Genomic DNA, 11,605 nt, shown 5'->3' with positions numbered 1-11,605 from the left:
ATCCGTCATAGCATAGTTGTAGGACAGGGACATTAGCCTCATTTTACATTGTGGTCCACTTTGATCTTACAGTTTTTTCTGAATGCTTAAACCCTAACTGTGATTCCTGTAGCACAATCTCTAAAACTATTCAGACTTATAGCAAAACCACTCACTGAGTTTGCAAAACTAAAAGCACAAAAACTGCTTTGCACTCAGTTTGCAATTTTGTAACACACACTTTGCAAAACGGTAGGCACAATTCACTGCACAACACTCAATTACCAAATTTCCAACACACTCCTAGCAACAGTATACACATGTATGGCTATCATTAACACTAATTTGCCAACTGTCTGGCACACTTTCACATGTGAAAACTTTTTTAGATAATTCGTTCACTTTGCAATCAGCCTAAGCACTATAATACAGGTAAGCTGTGTGTGCGGAGTACAATGGAGGGAGCAGAAAGAGTGAGAAGTAGAGGAGGCCGAGGAAGAGGACGTGGAGGTGAAGAAGTAGGATGAAGAGGATGACAAGGACAAGGAGGATCGGACTTTACTTTAAAGACGGGAATTATTTTTTTGTGTGGACATTTCGAATAATGTGAGCTGTGTTAACCATCCTAAATAAGAAAGTTTCTGTGTTAACCTTTCATTGGTTTGCTGTATTGTGATGTTGGGCCCTTTTCCCGTAGCTAGAGTGGTTTTGAGAATTCACAACCTTGGGGAGTAACAGCCTGTTTTATTTGTTTTATTGGGGTTTCTTTAATTTTTTGAGTATTTTGGGGTTTTTCTTTCTGTTACTTGTGTTCTCCAGGGCCCCGTTAACGTTGGTGGACGGTCTAGGTTCACGAGGGCCAGTTGAACAAATAAAAGGGTTACACGTGATTTAAAAGTGACTGTAGTATGTTTCTGTCAAACCAGGTTACTTTGGAATAGGGGCACCCAAGTTGTCTGGTTGGGTACGGGTATGTGGGGCTAGGCTGAGTTAATGGTTCGACAGCATAGTGCACTCCGGGCAGCCGTTGTTTGCAGGTTCAAGCCCTGGAGCCCTCCCCTACTGCACCAGCAACAGCCAGACAGCTAAAACCATTCTTACAGTAGTAAGTGTCCGGATCAACTGTACTAGGGGAGGTCACAGACCCAGATCCCACTACCCCCTGGTCGTTCAAGGCAGCCCGTGCACTTCTATACCCCTACATAACAGGGCTAGTAGACCCTCACACTAGGTTTAAAAAGGGGAAGAAAGTGAGCCTCTAAAGCACTTTCAATTGTTGAGATTTGTTTATTATCTGTAAAATTGGTTGAGACTGTTAAGTCTTGGTGTAAAACAGAAAAGGGGAAATTCAAGCTTTTGCTCCCTGTATTAAATTTTTTGGAAGTTTTTTAACATGCAAAGTTTGTCGTTTGAACATGCAAAGTTTTCACATTTTTTTTATTTTCTGTTGCTTTGAAATGGAGATTGTGTAAAGGGCCATCTTTACACAGCCTGCCGATACCATGATCGGATATGGGTCGCATAGGGTCAAAGAAGTCGGATTTGATGCGCTTTCACCTGCAATGTGAACATAGCCTTAGAGCTTGTTCCTGTGCTCTCTTGATTAGTGCCTTTGTTCTGCCTTTCAGTCCAGCTTTGTCCAGCCACTGGTAGGATGTCAGTACGTCAGCCACTTTCTCTATCTGCCAATGGTACATACCGGCCGATCCTTTCTATGATGGTCCCTCTTCTTGCTCCTCTTCTTTCTCGTGTGTCTGCTATCTAAGGTATTCACTAAGCACGTGGTCGGTTGTGGCGAACTTCCTCATATACTCATTGATGTTTGTTGTCTCCTCCTGGCCTGTGGTTCTGACTCTCACCAGTCCTCAGCCTCCTTCCTTTTGCTTAGTGTGCAATCTCAAAGTGCTGGATTTGGGGTGAACGCTGACCCTGTGGGATTCCCAGGTAATTTTAGCTGTCCTCAATGTCTGCAAGATTGTCTTCTGGTAGTGCAGTCCCCTCAGTTGTGACTACCTTCCCGGACTACCAGCCGTTGTGGTCGTGCGATGAACTGCTGCCTTTGGTTGGCCACCCGCTGCTGCTGGGTGGTCAGCCACTGTGGCTGGGCATTCAGCCGCTGCTTTTGGAATTTCAGGCACTGGTTTTGGGCAGTCAGCCGCTGCTGCTGGAAGGTCATCCGCGGATGCTGGAAGTTCATTCGCTGGTGTTGGATGGTCAGGCGGCATTGTTGGGACTGTATGCCACTGCTCTAATATCTTGTTTATATTTTAAAGACCAAATTTCCAAATGCAGAATTTGCTTTAAACAGACTAAATTGTTCCCGTTTTGATCTAGATTTTGTATTATATATGATGCGATATTGTGTCCACCCAGTAGTAATCTATCCCAGTTGGATTTTTGTGCATTTTCATAGTGTTTTTATGTTCATTTATCATAATGTCTGCTTCCTTGTTGCCCAGGTCACTCGGGAAACTAACTTTTTAAATCTCAGGGAATTTGTTTATCAAAAGAAATCATTGAAATTACCCAATGGGCAGAAATTACAACTGCGATAATGATGACTAGCTCCCCTATTTATCTGGAAAGTTTTTTTCCTAATATCATCACTTTAATTATGTAAATTTCCCCCTGAGACATTATGTCCTCTGTAGTTGACACAGATAAACAGAGAGGTGCGTTTTTTCCCTCAGTTCTTAAGAGGTTAATAATGTTAAATCATATACAAACACCAAAAGATTTTGGTTTAATCGAATATATAAAACAATATATGTGCGTCATTGAGTGTTGTAGTTTCCTAACTCCTTTACTCTGCAGTCTCTAAACAAAGGCCGTGTGAGACTACATTTTAATAGCGCCATATGTGATTTCAGTCAGTAGAGGGCACTGTTTACTGTTAACTTATTTGTAGTGGCTCAGCATACAGACAACTAATATTATACAATCATGAGTTAATTTACAACAGCAAGATGCACTCCAACAACACAAACCTTCACCAAGGCAACTCACTGTCAGGGCAGTACTTACTATTAAGGGAATAGTGCTGTATTTTGTATATTTTCATTGTGTTTTCTTTGATATTTTGAAACCTTTTTCATGTGAATATATACATGCATGACATTTATTTCATTCTTTAATAAAATTCATTTAAATGTTTAATAATAAATATTAAAAGTATGCATGAGAATTCTACATGTATTCAAACTGTTATGTATCTAAACACTGATAATCTGTTACTGTTGTGTACATAACAAAGTCATAATAAAATAAATGTTACCAAAACAAACAAAAGTTGCACAATTTTAAGCCTATTTTTAAAAGATAAAAGAAATTTTATGAATGTTTCACCTTATTTAATCCTACAGAAGAGGTCAGAGGTTCAAAGTAACAATATAATTAGAATCATTCCCTAAATGTCTGTATGTTGTCAATACAAATGTCAGTGAGAAACATAGATTTAACTAGCTATAGCAGTTTTTATCACTTTGACAGTCTATTGACTTTGAAGGAGAGGTTAGAGGTCAAATGTGACATGATATCTGAAATCTGCATATGGCCAGGGACTTGCAGGGGGTGTGAGCACCTGCCCATTTCCTGATGGGTGCCCCAAGTGCCCTTTTCATGAGGCATGTTTTTAAACTTTATTTTATTCTTTTTTTTTTTATGTCTGTGTTTGTGTGTGGAGTCCTGCCTGTGCCCCTCAACAATAACATTTAGCTATTATTCACAATTTTGCTAAATAAAATGATCCGGCTTGCATTAGTCACATGAAAACCATGAACCAAAGCTCACCTTTGGCAGCAGAGCGCGCTGGTGGAACAAGCTTGCAAAGCGCACGCTCGTTTTTTGCTGCCTGGGCGATGCGGAGCTGTAGGGGAAGCACCGTAATTAATTGGGAGACGCAGACTGATGCAACAAAAACCAATAAGTAGGGTGTACAGCGTACACTATAGTCTATAACAACAGGAATATTAGGTTATTGTGTGCACGATGAAAGCTGTCTCGTGGCAACTGACGAATTGAAACAAATGAGCGTGCTGTGTGTGCAAAAGTGCGACAAAACATTACCTGTCCTTTTATTAAATGCTCAATTAGTGGTGGTCATTAGCTGCTAACTAACTGGGTAAGGGTTACAGGGGTCTTAGTCTGGCAACCGTTTTAGGGAACATATTTAGTTTTAAAGTAAGTTACAGGGCGTTCCCCTGCCTTTCTGGTATGCATATCCACATAATTATGGATTATTATAATTACGATATAAAAAACACAAACTGTAATTTAAAGAAAATACATTAAGAAACAGATTATATTACATTTATATTTCAAATATGACAAAAATGCAGATTTTTTAGCAGCAAAATTATTGTATCTCTACAGTTTAAATGTTTAATAGGCTTTCTGCCTGTACAGATAGTCAAACAGATTGAATCATCATAAATGCATTATTTTATATTTATTATTTATTTTTTAAATTCTTATCACTTAGCACTAAGAATGAATAATAAGGGAAGGATTCTGGATCAGCACCATGATACAAACTTGTGGCCATAGTATGTACAGTATTCTGGAGAAGGTATGAAATGTAACTGTATATGCATGTGTGTATGTGCGTGTGTATTTTATGTGCATAGATTTTTTTTGTTACATTCTTACCCTACTATGACAACCCCTTTCTTTTGCCCTACTAATACTTGTTTCAGTTTATTTCCCACATTTAAAAAAAAAATCTGTTGTCTTATGGTTCCAAGAGCTGTCACCAGTCTTTGCATTTAATTGTTATCTCATTACATTTCTTTAATTAGTTACCCTCTCTCCTATGGACTTTTTAATGTCTACAGTCTCAGATCAACACAGCCCTGTCCTCCAGCATTATCAGCATCAGGAGCAGCAGTAACCCCTCAACAGCAACATTGTACCCCATCAGGTAAAACATAGGCTACGTTTGCTTTGCATTGTCCCCACCCGATTACAGTGATATAGTTTGATGCGTTTTCATATTAGATGACGAATATGGTTCTGTGCCCTTTTTAACTTTGAGCACCTGCCTCTTCGGAAATCTCTGCATGGCCCTGCTCAGCAGAGCTCTGACTTTTGGTCAGTCTGGCTGTAGTGCTGAAGAGAAACCAAGGGTTGTTCTTATTTCCTTCAATAAGTGATGAATAGTAAGATGTCTACTACTGAGGTTTTTTTTTTTAAAGCAGCAAATTGGCTTAAACTGGCTCCAGGCTAAATGATGATCTTCTAAATTAGTGAGAGGATATTTCTTCTCCAGCCTACGAGTTATCTGCTTTAAAAGAAGTTGTTACTTGAGTCACCTTTGCCTTCCTATCAGGTTAAATGCATCTGGACATTGTCCTCTGGCATAAACAATGCATTTTCTGAAATTGTCACTCACTGGGTATTTTTTCTTTTTAAGACCGTTCTTTATAAACTTCTGAGATACTTCTGTGGGGAGTTCCACTTTCTGAGATTCTCAGACTAACCAATCTAGCACCAACAACTATGCCACATTAAAAGTCACTTAAATCACCTTTCTTCCCCATTCTGATGCTCGGTTTGAACTTCAGTGAGTCGTCTTGACCACGGTGCATGCTTAAATCCTAAATATACTGAACTGCTGCCATGTGCTTGGCTAATTAGATATTTACATTAACAAGCAGTTGAACAAGTACACTTATTGAAATGGCTAGCGCCTGCCTGTTTGTGTGTGTGTGTCTTTGTCAGTGTTGGGACTAACGCGTTATTAAGTAACGCGTTACAGTAATTATGTTATTATTGTGATAACGAGCACGGTAAGTAGTTATTATGCCAAAACCAGGAACGCGGATTTAGAGAGGCTCGTTATTCGTTACTTCGTGTGGTGGCAATCGCGGAGCTTCCACAGATTCAGTAACATTAGCAAGTGGTGGAGGCAGCAGGTGGATGAGGGAAAAGGGAGGCAAGAGGAGGAGAGAAGTTATGACCTGCAGTCTATCTGGGTCAGATATAAACCAAGTTTAGTTGGAGTTATGCTGACTTTTTCGTACTGCGTGCTAGCTAGCATGACGGGGTTTCTATACAACTGGGTGAGTGCTATGTTACTGATGTTGAACTTTATTTTGTTCATAAGGTTAATTATTAGAGTTGCCAGCCATCCCCTAAAAAACAGAATCGTCTCATATTCAGAGAAAATATTACGCGTTTCTTATTGAGGTGAAAAGAAACAGTTTGTCTCGGACTTCAGCTACAATGAAAAAGACACAAAGCTGGAGTTATTCTGCGTCTTTGCTGCACAGCTGCCTCTTCTCCTCTCATTCTCTCCCCTCCCTCTCCTGTTTCTACTTCAATCATGAAACTGATCAATGATCAACTGATCGGCTTTTCTCTCTTGTTTGTTTATTGCCTACTTCGTGTGGACGTCGCGTTAAACAACAGCAGCATTTTTGATCAGCTGTTGTTAGAATTTATTTAATATTACTTTCTAGTATCAGCTGATGTTTGCTGGAGCCACAGCTGTAAAAGCTGCTGGTCATGATGTCGGTTTGGATATGTGATGAGATGGAAACATGAAGGTGAAACCAGGAGATGTCCTTACTGAATCATTAGAGCTGAACAGGTGATGGAGAAACAGGTTTACCTTTTAGGTGACATGAATGAGTTGAAGGGAAGTTATGAACTGTTTCTGAGAGACAAATAACACCAGGATCCTTTTTTTACTTAGCTGACAGCTGGTAACTGTGCAGGGGCGGGTCTAGCAAAGTTTTGCCAGGGGGGCCATGTAGGGCATTAACAGGGAAAGGGGGGCAGAAAGAAATACTTTTCTTTCTTATTCTCATTTAAAATGTCTAGCTTTTAAAAAATAATTATCTGAGTCTTACCACAAACGATTGATAGATTGATACATATAAACCATCAAGACAGTGTACATCACTGTCACAACAGCGTTTGTTTTCATTCAAAGGCTTTATGATTTTTCCTATAATGGTGGGCGGTCTCTAGTCAAAATGCCCGGGCCGATTTTTTGTCCCAGTCCAGCCCTGTATGCAGCTTATCTGCAGTCTGGTGTTGCCTACATCTTTCTATTCAGAAGGCAGAATTTCCGAGTTCCGAGTACAATCGAAAGCACCACGACTGCAGTTTTTGTGTTGGATGTAAAAAGTGCACATGACGCTGTGACGTAGGCTAGAATCATGGCGGCAGTCAACGACGGTCCAGGCGTGGGATTTCTCTCGTGGAAATGTGCACATTATCTTTTCCTTTCTATTGGTAGGTGGCACAGTGCACTTGTGGCAAGTAAGCAAGCTAGAAGACTGGCAGTCTGGCTGGGTATCCAGTTATGGAAGCAACACATTAACAAGAGAAGTCTGAGTAAAACCAAAGTTACTTTCCCTAGTAACTAGTTACTTTGAAAGTAATGAGTAACTTGAAGTAACTGAGTTACTTTTGATGGAAGTAGCTAGTAATGTAACTAAGTTACTAATTTAAAGTAACTTACCCAACACTGGTCTTTGTGTATGTGTATGTACACAACGTGAGTGCTGTATTTTTTGTTTTTATTTTTGAATGTTGTTATTCCTGAATAATTTGCCAGTGTGTTGTTGTTGTTGTTTTTGTTGTTGTGTGTGTGTTTTTTTTTTTCCCCCCTTATTTTTATTTTTTCTGTGTTGCACGCCGGTTGCCTATAGGCCGGGGTGTAACAATGAAGACTTTTGGCTAAACTGTGTATTGCACCTTTTTCGCCCCATAGTCCCTTAATCTGTCCCTCTGCTAATCTGGTAAATCAATTGTCTTGTGCAGGTACCTCCAATATGACAAGGAGTGTAAGCGAGGATAAGGTCAGAATCTTTTTTATTTACTTATTCATTATTGACTTATTTATTTATTTGTTTTTTAACGTTTATCCCACACAGTCTTAATAATTTGTCAGTTCCTAAGTGTGCTTTATTTCTTGCAGCAGTCAGTGACTCAAGTAAAAAAAGGACAATGTACATGAAACATTGAAGGACTTCTCAGCAGGCTTCACCTTCAAGACAAAAAAACAAAGATGTCACCAGCAGACTTACTTAAAATATGTCCTCCTGTGAAACAGATACATGACACATCTGAGAAAGATCTAGCGCGTACATTTCTTCAGAAGTTATCAATGCTGGACTATCGAGTCAGATACATTCCTGTAAGACAAGACGATGCTGATGTGAGCTATTCACAAACTGTTACGATTTCTGACAGTGATGACTTAGATGCTCTATTTAGCACCGGTGTAGATTCCCAATCAAAAGAGTGTCATGTGCATCCATGCTGGGAGTTAACCGCCAAGAAAAGACTGAAAAGATGAAGAGAGAATGAACAGAGAAGAAGAAACGGCTGATTTGGGCCTGTGTTTGATTTGGGAGGCCACACAGGAAGCTGTGAGAAGAGGGGACGAGGACCGGTGAGAGGTGAAGGCTGGACGTGTTCAAGTAAAAGTATAGGAAAATTGGGTTGAAAATTGAGGCTGAACTTGTGGGGTTTAGAAATGTCCAGAGCATCGCAACAGAAAGGTGAATTAAAAAAAGAGAGAGAGAGCAGGATGAAGAAATAAATAAACTAATAATACATAAATGAATAGAAAAATCTTTTGTATATGGCGAGGTGCTGTGGGCACCTAAGTCTTTGATAGTGTAGAATTTTCAAGTCAATACCATGGTTGCATCTACTGAAAATCTCTGTGAAGCTTAAATCTCAATGACCTTGACTTCAAGGTCAGAGGTCAACTTTTCTGAAAATCAGAGGAGTTTCACATTCATAACACAGGTATGTCTACTAGGAGGCTGAAGGGTAGCACTATATATTTATAAACAATCAAAAAGAACAATTATTACACAATTTATTTCCAATTTGTATGGAATTTATTTCTGTAAAGGTGGTGTTTTAGGTCTGATTGAAGGACTGATGTGATGGTAAGGTGTCCGCTGCTGCGCTTTGAAGATTGGTAGGCTTTTTTTTTTTTTAAATTTTCACAAGAATTGCTACTTCCCCTAGAGTTTTGGCCACTCCAACAATCAGAAGATTTCCCTATGAGCAAGCATTTAGCGACAGTGGGAAGGAAAAACTCCCTTTAAAAAGGAAGAAACCTTCAACAGAGCCAGGCTCAGGAAGGGACAGCCCTCTGCCACGACTGGTTGGGGTGGGGGGAGTGAAAATTTAAAAAAAAGAAGCCAAAGTGATCATTTTTGGAGCAGCTTAATTAATTTTTGCATTGTAATTTGCTGTTAATGTCATTTTCCAACCCCAGTTTGTATTTTTATCACTTTTGTCCAGGGTGGAAGATGCCATGCTGGAGACTGATTCAGTATGGTCTTTCAGTGTTGATACATGGGAACCTTTTAGAGAGGCCAGGGCTGAAAAAGGGATGCCGGAGAACCTGAGAGGGTGTTATCCGCTGGTGTGCATCCAAGGCCAACATCTGTTTAATTAAGCTGACAAATAAGCGTTGGCCAGCTTCTGGTCCTCGTCTAAACATCATTAGCTGTTCGAGGTCATCCAGACGTGTAAGTATTATGTATCTTGTCTCCAGGGATTCATGTCCTGTCCCTGGAACAGAGCCTTTATATTGTTCTTCCGTCTTAAATGTCCAGCGCTGTTGCTTGTATTTGTCTCCAATGAAATAGTTTTCAGTGTACACGCCAGAGTCTAGCACATGATCTGGTGGCTGACCCTGAGTCTCTATGATGAATTTCAGATAATCATAGTCATTCTCCGAAGGGTAGAGTGGCACCCCTGTAGCAAGCTCCACAGCCACCAGCCCCAGAGACCACATGTCACTTGCTTCATTGTAAGGAAGGCCAAGCATAACCTCAGGTGCACAGTAACCAACCGTCCCCACAAAGTCACCAGGTATCACTGCAGACGCAGGACATGCGAGGCCAAAGTCTATAAGTTTGACTTTGATGGGAGACTCATGGCGGTTTACAACCATGATGTTTCCAGGTTTGAGGTCAGCGTGCACTATTCCCACAGAACTCAGGTGGGACAGAGCATTTGTGATTTGACCTAAAATTGGCCTGACTTCGCTTATGGGGAGACCCTGTTTATTCCGGTCCCCTATGTAGTCCCACAGGCATTGATCAAGGAGTTCAAATTTCAGGCAAACCCGCTGTCCGTCGTGGAAAAAGCCGTTCCATTGAACAATGTTGGCGGCATCTGGATCCAACCTTCGCAGCTGCTCCAAGATGAAAATTTCCACATGTGCCTGTTGCAGAATATCAGGGTCGCTCTTGTTGACTTTAATGGCAACAGCTTGGTTGGTTGTTGTGTCGCGACATTTGGCTACAATACCAAAGCCCCCTTCTCCGAGGAAAGCCTCTACCTTGTAGTGCTTTCCCAAAATGCTCCCTTTAACTAATTCAAGCTCATCTGAGCTGAATGATGGACTGGCTGATGTGTGGACGAATACTTGCTGAGAAAATTCAACCGAGTTTTGAAAACTACAGTTGATTTTCTGTGATCTCTTGCTTTCCAAGTTTGAAGGGTGCTGAAAGACCACAGGGTTTTGTGATCTTTCAGCACTCATGTCAATGCACAGGGAACTCTTAGGGCTGAAAAAGGGATGCCGGAGAACCTCCGAGGGTGTTATCCGCTGGTGTGCATCCAAGGCCAACATCTGTTTAATTAAGCTGACAAATAAGCGTTGGCCAGCTTCTGGTCCTCGTCTAAACATTATTATTTGTTCAAGGTCATCCAGACGCGTCAGTTTTATGCATCTTGTCTCCAGGGACTCATATCCTGTCTCATACTGAAATTGTTGGTCAGTCTTAAATGTCCAGCGCTGTTGCTTGTCTTTGTCTTCAATGAAATAGTCTTCAGTGTAGACGCCAGAGTCTAGAACATGATCTGGTGGCTGACCCTGAGTCTCTATGATGAATTTCAAAACATCATAGTCTTCATTTCCAGGGTAGAGTGGCAGCCCTGTAGCAAGCTCCACAGCTACCAGCCCCAGAGACCACATGTCAATTGCTTCATTGTAAGGAAGGCCAAGCATAACCTCAGGTGCACAATAACCAACCGTCCCCACACGGTCACCAGGCATCACTGCAGACGCAGGACATGCGAGGCCAAAGTCTATAAGTTTGACTTTGATGGGAGACTCATGGCGGTTTACAACCATGATGTTTCCAGGTTTGAGGTCAGCGTGCACCATTCCCACAGAACTCAGGTGGGACAGAGCATTTGTCAGTTGACCTAAAATTGGCCTGACTTCGCTTATGGGGAGACAGTGGTTTTTCCGGTCCCATATGTAGTCCCTCAGGCATTGATCAAGGAGTTCAAATTTCAGGCAAACCCGCTCTCCGTCGTGAAAAAAGCCGTTCCATTGAACAATGTTGGCGGCATCTGAATCCAACCTTCGCAGCTGCTCCAGGATGAAAATTTCCAATTTCGCCTGTTGCAGAATATCAGGGCGGCTCTTGTTCACTTTAATAGCCACAGCTCGGTTAGTCATGGTATCACGACATTTGGCTACAATACCAAAGCCCCCTTCTCCGAGGAAAGCCTCTACCTTGTAGTGCTTTCCCAAAATGCTCCCTTTAACTAATCCAAGCTCATTTGAGCTGAAGGATGGGTGAGCTGACATGGTGAAATGTGTCGGCTTGGTCGGTGAATTGCTAAGTAAAAT

The sequence above is a fragment of the Mchenga conophoros genome, linkage group LG4, assembly GCF_057382185.1.
Source record: "Mchenga conophoros isolate Kocher_MC1m ecotype Shallow Benthic linkage group LG4, M_conophoros_male_GT1.1, whole genome shotgun sequence".
NCBI classification, from domain to species: domain Eukaryota; kingdom Metazoa; phylum Chordata; class Actinopteri; order Cichliformes; family Cichlidae; genus Mchenga; species Mchenga conophoros.
The sequence above is the reverse complement of the archived record's forward strand: the minus strand, read 5'-3'. Positions refer to the sequence as shown.